This window comes from Symphalangus syndactylus, chromosome 9 (assembly GCF_028878055.3).
Source record: "Symphalangus syndactylus isolate Jambi chromosome 9, NHGRI_mSymSyn1-v2.1_pri, whole genome shotgun sequence".
Classification (NCBI taxonomy): Eukaryota; Metazoa; Chordata; class Mammalia; order Primates; family Hylobatidae; genus Symphalangus; species Symphalangus syndactylus.
This window is the reverse complement of record NC_072431.2, coordinates 29,094,595-29,120,634: the sequence shown is the minus strand read 5'-3', so window position 1 is coordinate 29,120,634 and position 26,040 is coordinate 29,094,595. Positions and strand designations below refer to the sequence as shown.

Below are 26,040 nucleotides of genomic sequence, written 5' to 3'. Positions count from 1 at the left end.
AATGTCAGCCTCCTATCCCTTGGAGATTGAGGAAAGCGGACTCACTTATTCTTGGCATATTTGAGAACCTATTTTTAGCAATGTAGAAGTGCCACAGTAAACGACCAGACAGGGAAAGACAAGCAGAGAAATTTGGGAAGGTATTTCATCGCCCACTAGCCAGTTTGTAAATGTTCATTCTAAATGATTTGTGGTAAGAGTATAGCACTAAGTTGGTTTCTTTCTGCTCCCAGCACACTCCTTCTGGGCAGTCTCCTTTTTTTTAAATGAGTATGAAGGTACACTGACAATGTAAATTAGTTTTAATATTTTAAGATTAACCTTACCTTGGCTCCTGAGGTCTTGGTGCATTCTCAAGGGAAAGGAAGGAAGGCAAGTAGGGCAGTAAGGGCAAGAGAATTATTAAACCCATCTCAAATCCTGCTTTTCTCTTGATGAGGATGGTGACCTGTCTTAAAGCTATGGTCTTCTATCCAGGGGTTCTACAAAGACCCTGAAATTATACGTAAAATACTGTGTGCATCGAATTGTTACAGAAAGACACTTTCCAACTCCCTCCCCATCATCTTTCTTTGCCAAATCATTCTGCAACACTTGCTATTCATGGACAGCTGTTCTTACTCCTTCACACTTTCCCAAGCCTGGAAACCCTCATTTTATTCATCATCGGTGTATTTTCATTCTTGCTTCTACAATCCATTCTGTTCTCAGTGGTCAGTGAACTCAAGAAAGAAAAACCTTGTACATTTATACTGGGATGGGGAGGGGAAAAAAACAAAAACAAAACCCCTCTTTGATGGTTCCCCTTTGCATTTATAATAAAATCCAAAGTTCTACCCTGCAACCTAGTCTAGTGCCACCCCCCTTCCTCCAGAAGTTTCTTCAGTTCTGCTTTCTCTCTGTTCCACAGTGCTGTGCTCTTCTCCGATTCTGTTCTCACTGTCTGCAGTGTTCTCTGCTCTCTTTGCCTGGCCAAATTCAACCCATCCTGCAAGTTCACCTTAAATTGGACACTCACAGAGGGAAATTATTGAATTACATCTTCTAAACGTATTTTTTTCTGTTATGAATAGTATCATCTAAAAAAGTTTCTTGGCTGGGTGCTGTGGCTCACACTTGTAATCCCAGCACATCAGGAGGCTGAGGCAGGAGGATGGCTTGAACTCAGGAGTTCAAGACTAGCCTAGGCAACACAGCAAGACCTCATATCTACTAAAAAATTTTTTTAAAAAAATTAGCCAGGCATAGTGGTGCACACCTGTAGTCCCAGCTACTTGGGAGGCTAATGTAGGAGGATCACTTGAGCCCAGAAGATAGAGGCTGTAGTGAGCTGTGATCTTGCCATTGCACCTTAGCCTGAGTGACAGAGCAAGACCCTGTCCCCAAAATTTAAAAAAAGTTTCTTATTATATTTTAAAACTATGTATTTATCTTTCTATTTATTCATATAATGTTTATCTCACCTCATAGACTCAAGTTGCTATGAAGACGGTGCCTTTTTTCCCCTCACTAACTATTGTATTCCTATGCTCGCCTGAGTACCTGCCTGAAATATTGCATGGTCTTTAAAACTATTTATTGATTGAGCTACTGACTGACACAATGAATGAACATTATTGGCATTTAAATTAAGGGGAGTAGTTCTGTTAGAACAAAAAAATGAATGCTAAAATAAAATGAGACATTAAAAATTATTGAGGCATGTATTTATTGGCATAGAAAGATACCCTGGTGACTGGGTGCAGTGGCTCACGCCTCTAATCCCAGTACTTTGGGATGCCGAGGCAGGCAGATCACTGGAGGTCAGGAGTTCAAGACCAGCCTGGCCAACATTGTGAAACCCTGTCTCTACTAAAAATACAAAAATTAGCTGGGTGTGGTGGCACATGCCTGTAATCCCAGCTACTTGGGAAGCTGAGACAGGAGAATCGCTTGAACCCGGGAGGGGGAGGTTGCACAGTGAGCCGAGATCACATCACTGCACTCCAGCCTGGGTAACAGAGTGAGACTCCGTCTCAAAAAAAAAAAAAAAAAAAAAAAAAAAAGATAACATACCTTGGTATATTTTTGATTGGGGAAAGAGACGATTTACAAAATATTGTGCATTGTTTTATCTTTTTTTTGGTTTTGTTTTGTTTTGTTTTTTGAGACAGGTCTCCCTCTGTTGCCTAGTCTGAAGTGCAGTGGCATGATCACAGCTTACTGTAACCTCCATCTCCCTGGCTCAGGTGATCCTTCCACCTCAGCCTCCTGAGTAGCTGGGAGTACAAGTTGGAGCCACCACACCCAGCTAATTTTTGTATTTTTTGTAGAGATGGGGTTTCACCATGTTGGCCAGACTGGTCTCGAACTCCTGACCTCAAGAGATGCACCTGTCTTTGCCTCCCAAAGTGCTAAGATTATAGGCTTGTGCTACATGCCTGGCCTGGTGTTTTAATATTGTATATGAAAAAGAAAAATATTGGATGCAAAGAATTCAAAATTTCATTTAGATAGGAGGAATAAGTTCAGGGGATCTATTGTACAACATGATGAATATAGTTAATAATATGTTGTATACTTATTAAAATTGCTTAGAGTAGATTTTAGATTTCTCATCACATACACAAAAGAAAAGTATGTAAGGTAATAGATCTGTTAATTAGCTTGATTTAGCCATTCTACAATGTGTGCATATATAGAAACATCATGTTGCACACCATAAATATATACAATTTTTGAAAATTAAAAATAAAAATATTGGCCCATATGTATATTCCAAAATGTAAACAACAGTTCTTCGGGTGGCAGATTTTAAGTGGTTTCTATTTGTTTTACTTATTTGTGTTTTTTTCATATAATTGTTTTGTTTTAAAGTTATAGAAGCCATTGATTCCTTAAGTAATCTATTAATTCATTCAACAACTATTTGTTATCTACTTTGTATCAAGCATTGTTCCAGAAACTGGATTTATGTGCTGATTATAAAATTCAAGTGCAAATCCTTTTGTGTACGCCTTCTTTTTAACATTTCTTTCTAGTTAACCACTTTAACAGTGCAGATGGAGCCTTCTAAATATTTTCTTTTTTCCTTTGATAGTATTTATATACATTTTATTTTATGCAGTTATAGATTTTTGAACATAATATGATCATACTATGCCTATCTTTCTGTGACTTCCTTTTTAACAACTTAATATATCCAGGAAAAATTTTCATACCACCACATTTAAAGGTATCTCATTAAGAAGGAAAAAAGCTGCATGTTTCCATAATTATTTCATCAATTCTCTTATTAATGAGCACTTGGGTTGTTTCAAATTTATTCTCTAAGTTACATGCACACACACCCAAAAATATGTTATTTTGTTATTTGGGTTTTTTTTGTTCGTTTTGTAGAGATGGAGTTTCACCATATTGGTCAGATAGGTCTTGAACTCCTGACCTCGAGCTATCTGCCTGTCTTGGCTTCCCAAAGTACTGGGAACTACAGGTGTGAGCCATCATGCCCAGCCCCCAACAATATATTATTTGTTTAATCAAAAGTAAGGTTAAAAAAAAGACAAGGAGCACTTAGCCATTCATGACACAAGGCAAATGTTCAACTTGAAATTGACTTTTTGTGTCTAGGAATTCTTTTTTTTTTTTTGAGACGGAGTCTTGTTCTGTCGCCCAGGCTGGAGTGCAGGGGCGCAATCTCAGCTCACTACAAGCTCCGCCTCCCGGGTTCACGCCATTCTCCTGTCTCAGCCTCCCGAGTAGCTGGGACTACAGGCGCCCGCCACCATCCCCGGCTAATTTTTTGTATTTTTTAGTAAAGACGGGGTTTCACCGTGTTAGCCAGGATGGTCTCAATCTCTTGACCTCGTGATCCACCCGCCTCGGCCTCCCAAAGTGCTGGGATTGCAAGCGTGAGCCACCGCACCCAGCCTGTGTCTAGAAATTCTTAAATTGGGTCAATCTGAACTTACGGCCAAGCACCGTCAGTGGTAGGCAATATTTTATGAGCAGAATAAATTATTCACATTTTGATGCCATTGTAATGATTTTTAGGTAGATGAAAAATGTTTAATTTTAGTCTTTTCCCAAAGGAGGAATATTTTCCTTCAATGAGTTATTGTATACTGGTGATGCTTGCTGGGAATCAAAATCTGGTGAGAAAAAAATCTCTCAGAAAAAAAAAAATTCTCAGAATCTTTTATACTGTAAAAGAGGAAGGATGAAAGGGAAAGCCAAACTTGAATTACTTATGCAGATTTTATTTGGAAGTGACACCTACTTTACATGTTTGAAAAATGCTCATGCTTCTAATATTAACACCTATTGGATCAATAGATATGTTACAGCATGTTAAATTATATATAAAATAAACAAGATAGTGTTAGTGCTTGCCTTCTACAGGCTTAGAGTCTATAATTCCAAAGGTTATCTATGAATTTCAGATCTGAAAATTAGAGATTTACCTATGCCTTTTTTTTTCTTTTACTTATTCTTAAGATTTTAAAGTAAAATTTACATAAAGTGGAATGCACCTATTAAGAATGCAGATTGGCTGGGCACAGTGGCTGATGCCTGTAATCCCAGCACTTTGGGAGGCTGAGGTGGGAGGTTTGCTTGAGCCCAGGTGTTGGAGACTAGCCTATGCAACATAGGCAGATCCCATCTCCACAAACAATAAAAGAATTAGCCGGGTGTGGTGGTGCACAACTGTGGTCCCAGCTACTGGGAAGGCTGAGGTGAGAGGATCACTTGAACCCTGGAGGTTGAGGCTGCAGTGAGCAGTGATTGTGCCACTGCACTCCAGCCTGAGTGACAGAGTGAGACTTCATCTAAAAAAAAAAAAAGTGCATATCGATGAGCTTTGACAAATATATAAGCCTCTTTCATCCTTATCTCAACTGGGATATATTTCTATCACCCCAAAACTTCCCTTGTGCCCATTTCCAGTCAACATTCTTCTTGTGCCCTAAGTCAACCATTCTTCTGGTTTCCATCATCATAGATTATTTTTTACCTGTTCTTGGACTTCATATAAACAAAATTACATATGTTCTTTTGTATCTTTTCTTTTATTCAACGTAATGTCCCTACAATTTATTCACGTTGTTCTGTGTATCAGAAGTTCATTCCTTTTTATTGATGGAGTTCTATTTCATTGTATGGTTATATTTCAGTTTGCTTATTCATTATCCTATTGATGGACATTTGGGTTGTTTCAGATTTTGGCTGTTATGAATAAGGCTGCTTTGAACATTTTATACAAGTCTTTTTGTAAATACATGTTTTTGTTTCTCTTGGGTAAGTACCTAGGATTGGATTGCTGGGTCAAAGAACAGGAGCCTGTTTAACTTCAGAAGACACTGGCAGCTTTCATTTCTTCTTTGGTGTAACGTGGTATTCATTTTTTCATTCTTCTGAAGTACTTGAGGGTCCTCAGAGGAATGAATCTATTAAAGCAGGAATGATTATTAATTAAAGTTTGTGACAAATAAAGTATGCAATTTTTGTGTCAGGGATTTCAGCTCTGCAAAGAGTTGTCTCAATTACCTAAAATCAAACTTAATTACCTAAAATCAAACTTAATAATTACCATGGCGTTCCAAAAGCCTTAAAGGTCAATGTACTTCATATAAAATCTTGAATAATCTTTTAAAAAGAAAATTATATCAGTCAGGATCCAGCCAGGAAATAAAGATATTTTAACAAGAGAAAATTTAACATAAATAATTGTTAACGAGGTATACAATTATTAGCTAGGTAACTGAAAAGGAAAGAGAGAATAGCAAAGTGTAATATAAGTAGCAATTACAGAAGCATCTACCTTTCCCTCAGGGTGGAGGAAAAGGGAAGAGATTGAAATTCTTAAAATTTAGTAGTGCAGGTCTAAAACTCAGACTGTATGGGCATTGCTTGGCACATGTTGATGTTTTGAGGTGGGGGTCAGGTGTCTATAGGCCCGCCCAGCCTACTACCTGTTTTTTTGTGTAACCTGGGAGTTAAGAATGGTTTTTATATTTTTAAAACATTGATTAAAAAATAGAAGAATAAGGGTGTTAGTTTCCTAGGGCCACCTGTCACAAAGTACCACAAATTACATGACTTAAAACAACAGAAATTTACTCTGTTACAGTTCTGGGAACCAGAAATCCAAAATAGTTAGCAACAAGGCGATGATTTCCTGGAGAGTCTAGGTAGAATCCTTCTTTGACTTTTTCTAGTTTCTGGAGGTGGCAGTCAGTCCTTGGCTTGTAGCTGCATTGCTCCAATCTTGGCTTCCATTCACAGAATGGACTCCTCTCTGTGTCCATGTCTTTGCATGACATTTTTCTCTTATAAGGGCACCATTTGGTTGGGCATGAAGGCTCATGCCTGTAATTGCAGCACTTTAGGAGGTGGAGGAGGAAGGATCACTTGAGCCCAGGAGTTCAAGACTGGCCTGGGCAACATAGCAAGACCTCATTTCTAAAAAAAAAAAAGTAAAAAGAAGGATATCAGTCATATTGGATTAGGGCCACCCTAATGACTTCACCTTAATTTGATTATCTGCAGAGACCTCATTTCCAAATAAGGTCACAATCACAGATATAGGAGGTTAGAAGTAAAACATATCTTTTTGAGAGCACAATTCCACTTATAATGATAATAATATTTTGTGACACATGAAATTCATATAAGATTAAAATTTCAGTGTCCAAAAATAAAGTTATACTTGCCATGCATATTCATTTAAATATTATCTACAACTTTCTACAATAGCAGAGTTGAGTAGTTGCTATACAAACGAATGGACTGCAAAACTTGAAATATTTTCTATGTGGTCCTTATAGCAAAAGTTTGCTGACACCCATTCAATGTGACTGGTTTTGCAAGGATTGGAAAACATGCAAATTGGATTCAGCTGCTGCTACTGGAAGGCCTTGATACTCTCAGATGAAGAAGACCTATTATTGTGCGATGCCCAGAGGGACATGGAACAGAGAAGTCCACAGGAAGCAAATGAGAAGGAGGAAGTTCCTTTATTCTCCTTCTTTTAGTTTCCCTATGTTTGTGGAGCTTAAGAGGGAAAGCCTAAGTTGGGAAAGTAGAAGTGTGGTTTATGAAGTCTTAGTTCCAGAAACATAAGGCAGTGAGAAGAGTAGCTTTGGAACTTGTAGACAATAACTTAATAATTTGTACACACACGCACACACACTCACATCCAGCAAGGAAAAAATATGCATAGTTACTATAATCCTCATTTCCATAACAACTTGAGGTCATAGTTTATATTATTCTTTTAGAAATATTTTATGTAAAGTAAACATATTTATATAGGTATAAAATTAAAATTACACACACACATATATAAGTATATATATATAATATATATATATAAAACCAAACTTAATCATTTTGAGATGAGTGTAGATTTACCCACAGTTCTAAGAAATACCATGGAGAAATCCCATATACCCTACTTACTTTCCTCCAATGCTAATATCTTACAGAACTTTAGTACAATATTACAACTAAGATATTGACATTGATACAGTCAAGATGCAGAGAATTTTCATCACAAAGATTCTTGTAGCATTCTTTTATAGTATTCTTCCTTCTTTCTCACCAATTCCCAACCTCATTCTTAGCCTCAGGAAATCACCAACCTGTTCTCCATTTCTATTATTTTGTCATTTCAAGAGTGTTATATAAATGGGCTCATACAGTACGTGACCTTTTGGGATTGGCTTTTTGGGCTCACCGTAATTCTCCGGACATTCATTCAAGTTGTCGTGTGTATCAATAGTTCACTCCTTTTTCTTGCTGAGTAGTATTGCATGTATGGATAGACCAGATTTTGTATAACTGTTCGCTCATGAAAGGACATCAGGGCTGTACTCAGTTTTAGGCTATTACAAATAAAGTAGCTAAAAACACCCATGTATAGGTTTTTTTGCGGATGGAAGTTTTTTTACCACCCCCTTCCCCCCCTGACTAAAAGCTGGTCTATTTTGGGTTCTCCATTCTGTTCCTGGGTTGTATGACAGTTGCATATTTAGTTTTATAGGAAGCTGCCAAAATAATCTCCAGAGTGTCTGTAGCATTTTATATTCCCACCAGCAATGTATGAGTGATCCAGTTTCTACACGTTTTTGTCTGTATGTGGTGGTGTCACAATTTTTTATTTTAGCCGTTCTAATAGGTGTGTAATGACATCTCATTGTAGTTTTAATTTACATTTCCCTGCCAGTTAATGATGTGAAATGTCTTATAATGTACTTATTTGCCACCTGTATATCCTCTTCACTAGTATGTCTGTTTATGTCTTTTGCTCATTTTCTAATTGGGTTTTTCCTTGTTAAGATTTTAAAATGGGGGTGGAGCCAAGATGGCCGAATAGGAGCAGCTCCGGTCTCCAGCTCCCAGCCCCAGCGACACAGAAGATGGGTGATTTCTTCATTTCTGCTTGAGGTACCGGTTTCATCTCACTAGGGAGTGCCTAACAGTGGGTTCAGGACAGTCGGTGAAGCGCACTGTGCGCGAGCCGAAGCAGGGCGAGGCATTGCCTCACTCGGGAAGCGCAAGGGGTCAGGGAGTTCCCTTTCCTAGTCAAAGAAAGGGGAAACAGACGGCACCTGGAATATCGGGTCAGTCCCGTCCTAATACTGCGCTTTTCCAACGGGCCTGGAAAACGGCACACTAGGAGATTGTGTCCCGCACCTGGCTCGGAGGGTCCTATGCCCACAGAGTCTTGCTGATTGCTAGCACAGCAGTCTGAGATCAAGCTGCAAGGCGGCAACGAGGCTGGGGGAGGGGCGCCCGCCATTGCCCAGGCTTGCTTAGGTAAACAAAGCAGCCAGGAAGCTCGAACTGGGTGGAGCCCACCACAGCTCAAGGAGGCCTGCCTGCCTCTGTAGGCTCCACCTCTGGGGGCAGGGCACAGACAACCAAAAACTCAGCGAGAACCTCCACAGACTTAAATGTCCCTGTCTGACTGACAGCTTTGAAGAGAGTAGTGGTTCTCCCAGCACGCAACTGGAGATCTGAGAACGGACAGACTGCCTCCTAAAGTGGGTCCCTCACCCCTGAGCAGCCTAACTGGGAGGCACCCCCCCAGTAGGGACAGACTGACACCTCATTCAACCGGGTACTCCTCTGAGACAAAACTTTCAGAGGAACTATCAGACAGCTGAATTTGTGGTCTCACGAAAATCCACTGTTCTGCAGCCACTGGTGCTGACACCCAGCCAAACAGGGTCTGGAGTGGACCTCTAGTAAACTCCAACAGACCTGCAGCTGAGGGTCTTGTTTGGTAGAAGGAAAATTAACAAACAGAAAGGACATCCACACCAAAAACCCATCTGTACATCACCAGCATCGAAGACAAAAAGTAGACAAAACCACAAAGATGGGGAAAAAACAGACCAAAAAAACTGGAAACTCTAAAAAACAGAGCACCTCTCCTCCTCCAAAGGAACGCAGTTCCTCACCAGCAACGGAACAAAGCTGGATGGAGGATGACTTTGATGAGTTGAGAGAAGAAGGCTTCAGACGATCAAACTACTCTGAGCTACGAGAGGAAATTCAAAACAATAGCAAAGAAGTTAAAAACTTTGAAAAAAAATTAGAAGAATGGATAACTAGAATAACCAATGGAGAGAAGGGCTTCAAGGAGATGATGGAGCTGAAAGCCAAGTTTCGAGAACTACGCGAAGAATGCAGAAGCCTCAGTAGCAGATGTGATCAACTGGAAGAAAGGGTATCGCTGATAGAAGATGAAATGAATGAAATGAAGAGAGAAGGGAAGTTTAGAGAAAAAAGAATAAAAAGAAATGAACAAAGCCTCCAAGAAATTTGGGACTATGTGAAAAGACCAAACCTACGTCTGATTGGTGTACCTGAAAATGATGGGGAGAATGGAACCAAGTTGGAAAACACTCTGCAAGATATTATCCAGGAGAACTTCCCCAATCTAGCAAGGCAGGCCAGCATTCAGATTCAGGAAATACAGAGAACGCCACAAAGATACTCCTCGAGAAGGGCAACTCCAAGACACATAATTGTCAGATTCACCAAAGTTGAAATGAAGGAAAAAATGTTAAGGGCAGCCAGAGAGAAAGGTCGGGTTACCCACAAAGGGAAGCCCTTCAGACTAACAGCTGATCTCTCAGCAGAAACTCTACAAGCCAGAAGAGAGTGGGGGCCGATATTCAACATTCTTAAAGAAAAGAATTTTCAGCCCAGAATTTCCTATCCCGCCAAACTAAGCTTCATAAGTGAAGGAGAAATAAAATACTTTACAGACAAGCAAACGCTGAGTGATTTTGTCACCACCAGGCCTGCCCTAAAAGAGCTCCTGAAGGAAGCACTAAACATGGAAAGGAACAACCGGTACCAGCCCCTGCAAAAACATGCCAAATTGTAAAGACCATCGAGGCTAGGAAGAAACTATAGCAACTAACGAGCAAAATAACCAACTAACATCATAATGACAGGGTCAGATTCACACATAACAATATTCACGTTAAATGTCAATGGGCTAAATGCTCCAATCAAAAGACACAGACTGGCAAACTGGATAAGGAGTCAGGACCCATCAGTGTGCTGTATTCAGGAAACCCATCTCACGTGCAGAGACACACATAGACTCAAAATAAAGGGATGGAGGAAGATCTATCAAGCAACTGGAAAACAAAAAAAGGCAGGGGTTGCAATCCTAGTCTCTGATAAAATAGACTTTAAACCAACAAAGATCAAAAGAGACAAAGAAGGCCATTACATAATGGTAAAGGGATCAATTCAACAAGAAGAGCTAACTATCCTAAATATATATGCACCCAACACAGGAGCACCCAGATTCATAAAGCAAGTCCTCAGTGACCTACAAAGGGACTTAAACTCCCACACAATAATAATGGGAGATTTTAACACCCCACTGTCAGCATTAGACAGATCAACGAGACAGAAAGTTAACAAGGATATCCAGGAATTGAACTCAGCTCTACATAAAGTGGACCTAATAGACATCTACAGAACTCTCCACCCCAAATCAACAGAATATACATTTTTTTCAGCACCACACCGCACCTATTCCAAAATTGACCACATAGTTGGAAGTAAAGCTCTTCTCAGCAAATGTAAAAGAACAGAGATTATAACAAACTGTCTCTCAGACCACAGTGCAATCAAACTAGAACTCAGGATTAAGAAACTCAGTCAAAACCGCTCAACTACATGGAAACTGAACAACCTGCTCCTGAATGACTATTGGGTACATAATGAAATGAAGGCAGAAATAAAGATGTTCTTTGAAACCAACGAGAACAAAGACACAACATACCAGAATCTCTGGGACACGTTCAAAGCAGTGTGTAGAGGGAAATTTATAGCACTAAATGCCCACAAGAGAAAGCAGGAAAGATCCAAAATTGACACCCTAACATCACAATTAAAAGAACTAGAAAAGCAAGAGCAAACACATTCAAAAGCTAGCAGAAGGCTAGAAATAACTAAAATCAGAGCAGAACTGAAGGAAATAGAGACACAAAAAACCCTTCAAAAAATTAATGAATCCAGGAGCTGGTTTTTTGAAAAGATCAACAAAATTGATGGACCGCTAGCAAGACTAATAAAGAAGAAAAGAGAGAAGAATCAAATAGATGCAATAAAAAACGAAAAAGGGGATATCACCACCGATCCCACAGAAATACAATCTACCATCAGAGAATACTACAAACACCTCTATGCAAATAAACTAGAAAATCTAGAAGAAATGGATAAATTCCTCGACAAATACACCCTCCCAAGACTAAACCAGGAAGAAGTTGAATCTCTGAATAGACCAATAACAGGTTCTGAAATTGTGGCAATAATCAATAGCTTACCAACCAAAAAGAGTCCAGGACCTGATGGATTCACAGCTGAATTCTACCAGAGGTACAAGGAGGAACTGGTACCATTCCTTCTGAAACTATTCCAATCGATAGAAAAAGAGGGAATCCTCCCTAACACATTTTACGAAGCCAGCATCGTCCTGATACCAAAACCTGGCAGAGACTTAACCAAAAAAGAGAATTTCAGACCAATATCCTTGATGAACATTGATGCAAAAATCCTCAATAAAATACTGGCAAACCGAATCCAGCAGCACATCAAAAAGCTTATCCACCATGATCAAGTGGGCTTCATCCCTGGGATGCAAGGCTGGTTCAACATACGCAAATCAATAAATGTAATCCAGCATATAAACAGAACCAAAGACAAAAACCACATGATTATCTCAATAGATGCAGAAAAGGCCTTTGACAAAATTCAACAACCCTTCATGCTAAAAACTCTCAATAAATTAGGTATTGATGGGACGTATCTCAAAATAATAAGAGCTATCTACGACAAACCCACAGCCAATATCATACTGAATGGGCAAAAACTGGAAGCATTCCCTCTGAAAACTGGCACAAGACAGGGATGCCCTCTCTCACCGCTCCTATTCAACATAGTGCTGGAAGTTCTGGCCAGAGCAATCAGGCAGGAGAAGGAAATAAAGGGTATTCAATTAGGAAAAGAGGAAGTCAAATTGTCCCTGTTTGCAGATGACATGATTGTATATCTAGAAAACCCCATTGTCTCAGCCCAAAATCTCCTTAAGCTGATTAGCAACTTCAGCAAAGTCTCAGGATACAAAATTAATGTACAAAAATCACAAGCATTCTTGTACACCAATAACAGACAAACAGAGAGCCAAATCATGAGTGAACTCCCATTCACAATTGCTTCAAAGAGAATAAAATACCTAGGAATCCAACTTACAAGGGATGTGAAGGACCTCTTCAAGGAGAACTACAAACCACTGCTCAATGAAATAAAAGAGGATACAAACAAATGGAAGAACATTCCATGCTCATGAGTTGGAAGAATCAATATCGTGAAAATGGCCATACTGCCCAAGGTAATTTATAGATTCAATGCCATCCCCATCAAGCTACCAATGACTTTCTTCACAGAATTGGAAAAAACTACTTTAAAGTTCATATGGAACCAAAAAAGAGCCCGCATCGCCAAGTCAATCCTAAGCCAAAAGAACAAAGCTGGAGGCATCACGCTACCTGACTTTAAACTATACTACAAGGCTACAGTAACCAAAACAGCATGGTACTGGTACCACAACAGAGACATAGATCAATGGAACAGAACAGAGCCCTCAGAAATGATGCCGCATAGCTACAACTATCTGATCTTTGACAAACCTGACAAAAACAAGAAATGGGGAAAGGATTCCCTATTTAATAAATGGTGCTGGGAAAACTGGCTAGCCATATGTAGAAAGCTGCAACTGGATCCCTTCCTTACACCTTATACAAAAATTAATTCAAGATGGATTAAAGATTTATATGTTAGACCTAAAACCATTAAAATCCTACAAGAAAGCCTAGGCAATACCATTCAGGTCATAGGCGTGGGCAAGGACTTCATGTCTAAAACACCAAAAGCAATGGCAACAAAAGCCAAAATCGACAAATGGGATCTCATTAAACTAAAGAGCTTCTGCACAGCAAAAGAAACTATCATCAGAGTGAACAGGCAACCTACACAATGGGAGAAAATTTTTGCAACCTACTCATCTGACAAAGGGCTAATATCCAGAATCTACAATGAACTCAAACAAATTTACAAGAAAAAAACAAACAACCCCATCAAAAAGTGGGCAGAGGACATGAACAGACACTTCTCAAAAGAAGACATTTATGCAGCCAAAAAACACATGAAGAAATGCTCCTCATCACTGGCCATCAGAGAAATGCAAATCAAAACCACAGTGAGATACCATCTCACACCAGTTAGAATGGCCATCATTAAAAAATCAGGAAACAACAGGTGCTGGAGAGGATGTGGAGAAATAGGAACACTTTTACACTGTTGGTGGGACTGTAAACTAGTTCAACCATTGTGGAAGTCAGTGTGGCGATTCCTCAGGGATCTAGAACTAGAAATACCATTTGACCCAGCCATCCCATTACTGGGTATATACCCAAAGGACTATAAATCATGCTGCTATAAAGACACATGCACACGTATGTTTATTGCGGCACTATTCACAATAGCAAAGAGTTGGAACCAACCCAAATGTCCAACAACGATAGACTGGATTAAGAAAATGTGGCACATATACACCATGGAATACTATGCAGCCATAAAAAATGATGAGTTCGTGTCCTTTGTAGGGACATGGATGAAACTGGAAAACATCATTCTCAGTAAACTATCGCAAGGACAAAAAACCAAACACCGCATGTTCTCACTCATAGGTGGGAATTGAACAATGAGAACTCATGGACACAGGAAGGGGAACATCACACTCCGGGGACTGTTGTGGGGTGGGGGGAGGGGGGAGGGACAGCATTAGGAGATACACCTAATGCTAAATGACGAGTTAATGGGTGCAGGAAATCAACATGGCACATGGATACATATGTAACAAAACTGCACATTGTGCACATGTACCCTAAAATCCTAAAGTATAATAATAAAATAAAAAAATAAAAAAAAAAAAAAAGAAAAGAAGAAAAAAAAAAAAAAAAAAAAAAAAAGATTTTAAAATAGTTTATATATTATAGATATTAGTCCTTTGCCAGATATATTTTTGCAAATATTTTCTCTTAATTTGAAGCTTGTCTCTTCATCCTTTCAATAGAACCTTTTACAGAGCAAAAGTGTGAATTTTTTTTTTTTTTTTGAGACAGAGTCTCACTCTGTCGCCCAGGTTGGAGTGCAGTGGTGCGATCTCGGCTCACGGCAAGCTCCGCCTCCTGGGTTCACTGGGTTCACGCCATTCTCCTGCCTCAGCCTCCCAAGTAGCTGGGACTACAGGTGTCTGCCACCATGCCCGGCTAATTTTTTGTAAAAAGTGTGAAATTTTGATGAAATTCAATTTATCAATCTTTTCTTTTATGGATCATGATTTTGGTGTCAAATCTAAAAATTCTTTACCTAGTCTTAGATTCTGAAGAGTTTCTCTTATGACTCTTTTCTAAGAGTTTCATAGTTTTAAAATTTCACTTAAATATTTAATCCTTTTTTTTTTTTTTTTTTTTTTTTTTGAGACAGGGCCTTGCTCTGTCACCCAGGCTGGGGTGCAGCCTTGACTTCCTACACTCAAGCCATCCTCCCACTTCAGCCTCCTGAGTAGCTGGTACCACAGGCACATGCCATAACGCCTGGCTAATTTTTTGTACTTTTTTTTAGAGATGAGGTTTCACCATGTTGCTCAGGCTAATACTTTTTGAGTTAATTTTAATTTAATGTTGAAGCTTAGGGCCACGTTCATCTTTTTGGCTTATGGATGTCCAATTGTTTCAGCACCATTGTTGAAAAGTTATCATTTCTCCACTGAATTGTTTTTGCACCTTTGTGAAAAATAAACTGCACATATTTGTATGGGTCTATTTTGGGTTCTCCATTCTGTTCCATCGATTTATATGTCTATTTTATCACCATATAGCCTTGATTACTGTAGCTATATAATTTGAAATCAAGTAGAATAATTCTTCTTGCTTTATTCTTTATCAAAATGGTTGTAGCTATTCTAGTTCCTTTGCCTTTCCATGTACATTTTAAAATAATCTTGTCTACGTCTACAAATTCTCTTGCTGGAATTTTGATAGAAATTACATTTGACCTGTATATTGAGAAGGCTGTGAGTTAGGTTAGCAATTTGCAGAACCAATTTCCCTGTAACCATCTCCATTGTTTATTTGCATACATTAATATTCATTGACACACAAGCCAGTGTGTGCATGCATGTGTGTATGTAAAGAAAAAACGGGAGGGGGGAACTTCTTCCTTCTCCTGATTTAGTGTCATATGAGGTATAAGCAGCTCAGTGAGGGTTTGGGGCACAGGTGAAAAATCTACCAAATAAAATCTTTAGATACAACCATTAAGATGTGACCAATTTGGTTGAGGTATTTTGATGCAGCCCATTTAAAACACAGTATCACTGTTGTATTGCCAACTTATATTAGTAACGAATATCCTTGTGTCATTTCTAACCCCCATTCAAATCACGGAGGATTTTCATATTCAGTTGTGTTTATTTTTGTATTGGCCCACATTTTTGTCCTATGTATAAAGTTTAAAATTAATTTTTAAAAAATTTGAATAGGCAACGGATATATTCAAAATTTAAAAAATGTAATGCATCATGTAATACAATCACAAAAACATCAAAACAATATATGAAGAAGCAAACCTTATATTCTTACAGCCACACTATCCATATCCATTTAATTCTACCCCACCCCCAACAGGTAAACCAGTTTTTAATTTGTTTATCATTCCAGGGAATAACCTGCATATATGTTTACATATACACTTAGAGTATTTACTTCAAAACACTACCATTAAAAATGTAAATAAATTTTGACTTTTTATTACTTTGACAGTAATATGGTCTATGATCTCAGTTTGTTCCATTTTTAAAAAACAATTCGTAATAATGTATCTTGAGAGTGAATACCCTCATTTTTAAAATTTTTATTAAAAATTAAATCTTGGCAAGTTTTCCCCTCACTTTCTTACCTTTTATGTAACAATATTATTAGATAAGTCTGTTTAATTTTAAGGCCTGAAGATTCTTTATAAATTATGTAATCTTACTCAAGACATTTTGAGACCAGGAGAAGAGAAGGAGTGTGTTCAGGACCACAGGGTCAATTTGTGGCAGGGCTGGGAGTGGAACAGAGGCCAAGTCCAGAGCTGCCCTCTGCCCACACTCCTGAACCCACCCATTGCTGTGAGATGACTCAGATTTATTGTTACAATAGCTGAAATCCATTGGAAAAATGTTTCTGCCATTCATCTCAATCCTCTGCTAGTCATGCGGTTTATCCTTTATAAATGAGGATTTCTTCTTTTTTGCTGACAGTTTCACGATTTTAGTTGTTTCTGCTCTCTTAATATTTGCCCAGTTCAATGATTAATCCTCTGATCTGAGCCCACTTAGATCGGAGTAATATCTTGCCAACGAGAATGAGCAAGTGAATAATTGAAATTTTTATTAAGGATGAAATTTCTTTACTATATTATATTTATTATATATGACAGTTTCAACTTTCTGAGTCTCTCTTGTCAAATTCATTCTTTCTCATTATCTCCTTTATAAAATGTTTAATTTAAATGGTCAGTCTTCTGTTTTTATGCAGGAGAACGTTAGCCTGATCCTCGACCAATTAATACCACGTTTCAAGTCGGGTTTGACTTCTACTAATGTAGTAGTCTGACCCCTAGTGGTTATAAGAAACATCTGCATGGCTTATTGTAAGCGAATTTTGACTGGATTTTCTGAAAAGTGAATATCGGACAATGAATTTCTCCTTGAAAATAAATAAAATAAAAATGAGAGAAGAATTTTGAGTCCATAGAAGAAATAATAATAGGGAATTTCAGGTAAAATCATGTTTCTATAAAAATAATTTCCAGATCGGTATTTTTACTGATTTTTTAGTACTATGTGATCAGGCTGGACTTATAAACACACTTATGTTCCAGGAATTCATTCTATGTTATTTATTGGAAACAAAGCTTGTTTGCCCCTAAAATTAATGTCATTGTCCCAGCATGCCCTTTCTAGTCTGCGTAGAATTGGGATCAAACTTAGAGCTGGATGACATTTTTGTGGTCTGAAGATCAGAGAGCCAGAAAGGATTGGCCACAAAGTGAAGTCACAAAGTGAAATTATCAGTAAATCTAAGCGAACTCTGTCTTTCATGAGGCCCTGAGGTCTAGGAGGGCCTGAGTCACAGCAGGAGAGTACAGCCTGCCCTTGATTCTTGGGAGCTGGGAAGCAAAGCCATGCTGCAGGAGAGAAGGAGGAGGGTCTCAAGAGTGTGGATCCAGGAAGGAACAAATTGTAAAAACTATAAATGCAGTATGTGCTTACTGTAAAAATGTCCAAACAGAAGGATATGAAGTAAAAAGTAAAAATTCCTCTTTTTTTCCAGCCTGAGTTCTGCCAAAACCATAGACTAGAACTATGTACTTAGACATGCAACCACCAGACATTTTTTTTGTGTGCACGCATGTGCGCACGTGCGCGCACGCACACACACACACACACACACTTATTTCACATGGGTTCATGTTATACATATTGTTCTATAAACTGATTTCTTCACCCTTGGACATCTTTCCAAGTCAGTATATTCTTTTCTTTTTGAGACGAAGTCTCACTCTGTGGCCCAGGCTGGAGTGAGGTGGCACAATCTCGACTCACCGCAAGCTCCACCTCCCGGGTTCACGCCATTCTCCTGCCTCAGCCTCCCGAGTAGCTGGGACTACAGGCGCCCACTACCACGCCCCGCTAATTTTTTTGTATTTTCAGTAGAGACGGGGTTTCGCCGTGTTAGCCAGGATGGTCTCGATCTCCTGACCTCCTGATCCACCTGCCTCGGCCTCCCAAAGTGCTGGGATTACAGGCATGAGCCACCGCGCCCGGCCCAAGTCAGTATATGCTTATTGTCTGCGTATCTACTCTTCTAATATAAGAATGTGGGCTAATTTATTAACTATCTTTAAGTAATTTACATGTAGATGTTTTTAAATTTTTCTACTACTGTAAACAGTGTTTTAATAAACACCCTAGGGCATGTAACTACAGACTTATACAAGTATGTATATACATATATATACATATATATGGAGTAAATGCCATTAAAATAAAATTTTAGGTCAAAGCTCATGCAGAATTATAATCTTGACAGTTAATAAAAGCATATTTTTGAAACTGATATTGTCCCATCTCCCTTCCTTCACTTATTCCTTGTTCCTGGTGCCCCTTCCCAGGCCCTGACGGCTTTATATTTCTCTTTCCTTCAGTCAGCCATGCCCTTTGTCCTTTATGCACATCTAACCTTTTCTTTTGTGAAAAGAATGAAGTCTTCCCCTGTGAATTTCCTCAACTCTCTTTGCTCTGTGTAGATGTGCTGACACCTTTTTCTCTCCCTCTCTCTTTATGCCTCTCAGACAGCTGAGGAAGAAGCACCCTTCTAGCCTCCACCTGTTCACTTTTGCCACATACCTTCTTATACTTTCTGAGCCCTTCTCCCATCAGGTATCCCTTAATGCTTCTTTAATCTCTCCTTTTTTACTTCGTGTTTCTACCTGGTTATAAAATGGTATCCTCTATCCTTTAAGCCACATTTTCTGTAGCCTGTCTTCTAAACACTAGTTTCAGGAGGTACTCAGTGGAAAAAATCATTTCGTCAAATAAATTTGAGTCATTCATATACTATTAACTTCCTTTTGAATATTTAGAACTCACAGTAGCTTGTTAAAGGTGTTGGGAAGTTCTGCAGTAATGAAAAGACATCTGCTTACCTTTGCTTACTCCATATAACCCTAAATTATTTTACCATAAGACCTACCCTTTCCCTTTTTAATCTTCTGTTATGTTTTTTAATATCTATAGATACCTTTTGGGAAATTTTTCTTGTCTCTGTGACTCTGCCAAATTCTAAAGCTAAGGTTTTTTCTTCTATTTTTTAAATTAAAAAAATTTTTAAATGGATAGATAATCGTACATATTTATGGGGTACGTAGTGATATGACAATACATACAATGTAATGATAAGATTGGAGTAATTAGCATATCCATCATTTCAAATAGTTATCATTTCTTTGTGTTAGGAGCATTCAATATCCTCCTTCTAGCTATTTGAACCTTTATATTGTTATTAACTATAGTTACCTACAGTGCTATAGAATGCTAGAGCTTAGTCCTCCTATCTAGCTATAATTTCGTATCCTTTAACAAATCTCTCCCTACATCCCATCCCTTTTCCCCTACCTTTCTCACCCTCTAGTATCCTGTGTTCTACTTTTTACTTCTATGAGGTTAACTTTTCTTTAGCTTCCGCATGTGAATGAGAACATGTGGTGTTTAACTTTTTGTTCCTGGCTTATTTCACTTAACATAATGTCCTCCAGTTCCATTCATGAAATGTCATATATATAGATGATATGGTTTGGCCATGTTCCCTTTCAAATCTCAAGTTGAATTGTATCACCTGGAATTCCCACGTGTTTTGGGAGGGACCCAGGGTGAGGTACTGAATCATGGGGGCTGGTCTTTCCTGTGCTATTCTTGTGATGGTGAATAAGTCTCATGAAATCTGATGGGTTTATCAGGGGTTTCCACTTTTGCTTCCTCCTTATTCTCTCTTCCCGTGCCGCCATGTAAGAAATGCCTTTTGCCTCCTGCCATTATTCTGAGGCCTCTCCAGCCATGTGGAACTGTAAGTCCAATTAAACCTCTTTTTCTAATGGCTGATAGTATTCCATTGTGTGTATATACCACATCTTCTTTATCCAGCCATCTGTTGTTAGACCCTAGGTTGATTCCATATCTTGGCTATTGTGAATAGTGCTGTAATAAAAATGAGAGTGAAGAGGTCTCTTTGTTACACCGATTTTCTTTCCTTTGGATAAATGCCCTGGTAGTGGGATTGCTGGATTATGTGGTAGCCCTATTTGTAGTTTTTTGAGGAACCACGTACTGTCTTCTGTAGTAGCTTTGCTAGTATAAGTCCTACCAACCACATATAAGTTTTCTGTTTCTCTGCATCCTTGCCAGCATTCATTAGTTTTTATTTTTCGATGATAGGGGCTGAGATCATACCTCATTGTGGTTTTGATTTGCATTTCTCTGTTGATTAGTGATGTTGAACATTTTTTCATATACTTGTTGGCCATTTGTGTGTCTTTTAAGTTTTTTTAAGGTCTAGAGTATATAATTTATCTCTGCACTTCAAAAAAAACTGCTTATTCTCAGACAACCCATTGCAACATGGTCTCTACCCTGACCGTTCTACTGAAGTCCGCTGAACCTATTTGATTCTGGGTTCCCAGTTGCTAAATTGGGGCCTTTCTCTCAGTCCTCCTGTTGAATTTCTTGCTAAGGAAACAAATGTTTTTTGTTACCAGAGTTTTTCATTTAATTGCAAAAAAAATTACTAATTGATACACATAGGTCTTGAAACATCTTCCCTTTCCTCACTTCTGAACCCAGGAGCTGTCCAAGAGCACCAGCACGTTTTGAAATTCTCTTCTTACAGCAGACAGGGATTCAGGCAGTCCAGGAATGTCTGCTAGTTGAGAGAAGCTTGAGCAGTTCCTCTCAACCAGCAGAGTTCCTCTAAACTTATAAAGAAATTGCCACTACTTCTCCTGTGTGCCCTTTTCTCACACAGGAGTAGTGGCAATTTCTTTGTAAGTTGAGCATTGTCTAAATAGTTCTCCTAAAAAGAAGATGTGGAACTCACATACCAGTTCAAGAATCTTTCATCTGACTGGAAGGTAAAGCTGAAAATCCAGACACTGTGTGGAGTAATGGCAGTGGGTAATTACCCAAATATTTATATTTTCAACATTTAAAAAAATATTTTCTACAGCTACTGTTGGGAGAAGCAGTTGAGTCATTTGTTCATGTTGACTAGGTTTTATTTGTAGAATAACTTACATTATTTTCGAGTTGGCATGTTGTCATCGTTTCCCACTCTGTTTCCAGGGTCGGTCCTGCCTTCCTAAAAATGTTTCTGACACTTCTATGTTTGTTCAAATGAATTTTTTCATCACAACAATTGATTACAGAAGTCAGGATATGCCAGACCTTGACTGCCTATTCATGAGAGAGAGAAGTCATAGGGCCAGATGATGTCAGTTATCAGATGTCAGAGCCAGCCTGATAAGACATGAGTTGGGAGAGAATTGAAGGTCAGAGGAGTCCCATATGAAAGGTGAAACCAGAGTAAATGCAGAAAAGAAAATTGTAAACATTGATGGTCATGTCTGGAGGTGCAATGCCTAGATTCACATTCGATAAAACTGTCCCTGGCCCAGTCCCTCAGATGGAAGATGAGCAGATCTTCCTTTCCCTTGCTTGCTGCTTGACTGGGGGAGAATGCTTTGTCATGCTGACCCCTGGATAGGATTAAAATTGTTTTTGCAAATTTTAATAATTTCATAAACTTCTCTGACATGACAATCCTCATTTTTGAATGTTCTGTGTTTTTTTGAAGCCCTATGCCTGGAGCATGGTGCTGGCTTCTGACAGACAGCCATCTTTCTCTTCATTTTACATCCACAAAGAAGTTAAGTGAGGGTGCCTTTTGGTGCAAAATCATGGCAGAGTTGGGAATCTAGTAGGTTCCTGAGACCTCTGGGTTGGGTACTCACCATTCAAATGTAGTGGTTGGGAAACACTGCTTCCTAATGCTTTATGTGCAGAAGTTATTTTCTGAAAAAGAAATTTGAGGCTGTGCTAAGGAGAAGACACATAAATTCAATTTCTCTTTTCTCCTCAGTCCCTCCACCTTCCCTATACCAGTTGCAATCCTATTACCAATTGTCTGGTGGTAGGGGACATCCAACACTAAGAAAAAATGTCATTAAAGGAAATAGTAGCCTTTAAAGGGCTTTTTAGTGATTTTCAATGGGTTTAACTGTTATCCTCAGGCTTTTGGAAAACATTATCTCTTCCTATTGAAAACAGATTGCACTTTTTGTTTTTAAGCTGAACGTACCTAGTGCAAGGAAATTACTAAGATCAGTCTTGATATACCAAATTGAGGACATTATTTTAAAATTCATACTTACAGTGCAATTTGGATACTTATAAGGACCAAAGCAAGGTACAGGAAAAGAAAAAGGAAAAAAAAAAAGAGGAAGTAAATGAGAACTGAGAAAAAGAAAGGGCTCTATGAGGTAATGATGAATAGAACAATGGCTCATTATTACATATGGAAAAGAGTGACTTTGCTGAGACTCTGAGAGGCCACCTATGCTGTAAGACGCCCTCCACCACCAATGAGCTCTGGGTGCTCTAGGAAGATAAACATAACTGCATAAGTCTCATGAGGGGTGGGAAAAAACAAACAGAAAAACCCCACTGTTGTCTGGGTTCAAAACAGCTTTACTCTGAGATAATCTTATAAAACTGTACAGGAAAAGGGAAAGCATTTCTCTACTAACTGGAGAGAATGATAAACCACACACATCCCAGGGCTAACAGTCAATGATCCCAAATGAGCACCCGTAGGGAGGCAGAGGCCCGAGACCAGCATCACTAGAAGATCCCAGACCTGAGCTGTAAGGAGTTGCTCTCATGGTGTTTGGTGAACTCCTCCATTACTAATCCCTCCCTTGGAGACTGAAAAAGTGATTTTTATAAGGGGTCCAATCCTGATGAGGGTTAGGGGCCATTTAAATGATACATGTGGGTACTTCTGGAACTTTTTCAGCTATTTGGAGAGAGAAGGCCCTATATAAAAAGGCTGAGACCTTTTGCTCCTCAGTTGAGAACTTAAAACACTGAGATTGAAGTAATTCTTATACACAACTCTACTGTATTCCCCACATACGCAGCCTGAATCCTAAGCATACTACAGATGATTTTGCTGCACACTAAAGTGTGGTAATCATTAGCTAGGGTTGATCAAGCCCAACTTGATGATCTCTGAGCATTGCTTTCTCACTTGTTACTTTTCAAGAATTGTTAAAAGAACCTGCCCACCTCTTATTTATAGAAGAAGGGGCCATTAGAATAGGGAGCTTAGAGATCATCTAGTCCAATAACGTTAGTTTACAGGCGACACAACCAAGGTTCATAGAACTCAATGACCTACTCCAAGTTTGCATGTTAGAGTGGAAGACAGAAAAGAATAGGTTCAAGTGGAAGTAACGGTGCATGCCCAGCATGTGATAAGAATAGTAATTAGTCTTGGCTCTGCCTACTAGGTGGATCTTGAGCCACTGATTTTTCTATTATTTTGTCCTACCACTGAACCTCAATCTCTCTTTAAAATACTTTCAACATTTATTTTAGATTCAAGGGGTATATGTGCAGGATTGTTACCTGGGTATATTGTGGGATGCTGAGGTTTGGGGTGTGAGTGATTCCATCAATCAAGTAGTGAGCATACAATAGTTATTCAACCCTTGTCTGCCTCCTTCCTTCCCCTTTAGCAGCCTCCAGTTTCTTTTGCTGCCATCTTTATGTCCACGAGTACCCAATATTTAGCTCCTACTTATAAGTGAAAACATGTGGGATTTGGTTTTCTATTCCTGTGATAATTTACTTAGGATAATGGCTTTCAGCTGCATTCACGTCACTGCAGAGGACATGATTTCACTCTTTTTTATGGCTGCATGGTATTCTGTGATGTATGTGTGCCACCTTTTCTTTATCCAGTCCACCACTGATGGATACCTAGGTTGATTTCACATCCTTGCTATTGTGAATAGTACTGCAATGAACATCCAAGTGTATGTAACTTTTTGGTAGAATGACTTATTTTATTTTGAATATATACCCAGTAATTGGGTTGCTGGGTTAAATGGCAGTTCTACTTTAAATTCTTTGAGAAGTCTTCAAACTGTGGCTGAACAAATTTACATTCTTACCAGCAGTGTTTAAGTGTTCCCTTTTTCCCAGCAACCTTACCAGCACCTGTTATTTTTTGACTTTTTAATAATAGCCATTCTGACTAGTGTGAGATGGTATCTCATTGTGATTTTGATTTGCATTTCTCTGATGATTAGTGATGTTGAATATTTTTCCATATGTTTGTTGGCTAATATGTATGTTTTCTTTTGAGAATTGTCTGTGCATGTCTTTGCCCATTTTTAAAAATGGAGTTATTTGACTTTTTCTTGTTCAATTAGTTTAAGTTCCTCTCTCATTCTGTAGGTTTTCTTTTACCCTGTTGATAGTTTCTTTTGCTGTTCAAAAGCTTTTTAGTTTAATTAGGTCCCACTTACTAAATTTTGTTTTTGTTATAATTGCTTTCAAAGCCTTAGTCATAAATTATTTCCCAAGGCCAATGTTCAGAAAGGTGTTTCTTAGTTTTTTTTTTTTTCTGGGATTCTTACAGTTTGAAGTTTTACATTTAAATCTTTAATCCATCTTGAGTTAATTTTTGTATCTGGTGAAAGACAAGTGTCTAATTTCGTTTTTCTGCATATGGTTAACCACCTATCTCAGCACCATTTATGGAATAGGGTGTCCTTTCTGCGTCTTTGTGAAAGATCAGATGGTTGTAAGTGTGTGACTTTATTTCTGGGCTTTCTAGTTTGTTTTATTGGTCTATGTGTCTGCTGCTATTTTTTTTTGTTTTTTGCTTTTTATTTTTAACCAGCACCATGCTGTTTTGATTACTGTAGCCTTATAATATAGTTTAAATTTGGACAATGTGATGCCTCTGGCTTTGTTCCTTTTGCTTAGGATTTCTTTGGTTATTTAGGCTCTTTTTTGTTAACTTCTTTCTTTATTAGACTTTCTTAAATAGAGAATTGAGCAACTATGTGAATATTCAGGTGTATGCTAGTGACTGATGATGTGTATCATTGGCTTGGGCTTTAATCATTTCTCCTTCCTGATAATTCTAAGTACTTTAGTTACTTTTTCTCATAGGTGCTGGAGAGGTATGTTATGACCAGAGAAAATAGTGTAGGAATTGGAGTCGGTGGTCCTTAGTTTAAGTCCTAGTTAGTAATCTGCAAATGTAATGAGCTGCTGCTGTTGTTGTTTTTGTTATTGTCAATAATATCTAAATGAATGACCTTGAGAGACTTACATCTCTAAATTTTAATTCCTTATTGTTAAAATTTAAAAATTCCTGCTCTTGGATTTACTGTAAGAATCCATGGAAAAATGTTAATGAAATGCATAGAAAAGTTAAAAGCACTATATAAGTTATTCTATTATTATCACTTTAATATTACTAAAAGTAACAAATATGCTACTGAAACTCTTTTTAAGAATAAATCATTGGTTTTATGATATTTTTTCCAAGAAGGATTTGTGGTGGCTTCAAAGAGCAAAATAAAATAAAAATAGAGAAAAATCAGTACCAAGGAAAAAAGAAGAATATAAAGGTTGGCAGAGTGTAGCTTTCTTCATAGAATAGTAAATAGAGACACATGTAGGCATTACTTCCATTATACTCTTCAAATCTTTTTTCAAATGGCTGCCACTCCTGAGGAGAGACGTCTGTTCTACAGTACTTTTTAAAGTTGTTTTTTAGATGCTTA

The 26,040-nt window shown here is 38.4% G+C and overlaps 1 long non-coding RNA gene across 2 annotated transcripts in view; it reads right to left on the bottom strand.

Moving 5' to 3' along the window:
- LOC134731410 (uncharacterized) overlaps positions 1–22,691 on the bottom strand; it is a 41,953-nt gene extending 19,262 nt beyond the window's left edge. For both annotated transcript variants that reach the window (XR_010113635.1, XR_010113636.1), the window contains exons 1-3: positions 22,606–22,691; positions 22,186–22,246; positions 5,286–5,426 (exon numbers count right to left, since the gene is read on the bottom strand). This is a non-coding gene — a long non-coding RNA (uncharacterized lncRNA). The remainder of the gene's footprint in view (positions 1–5,285; positions 5,427–22,185; positions 22,247–22,605) is intronic.
- Between the last annotated feature and the right edge of the window lie 3,349 nt (positions 22,692–26,040).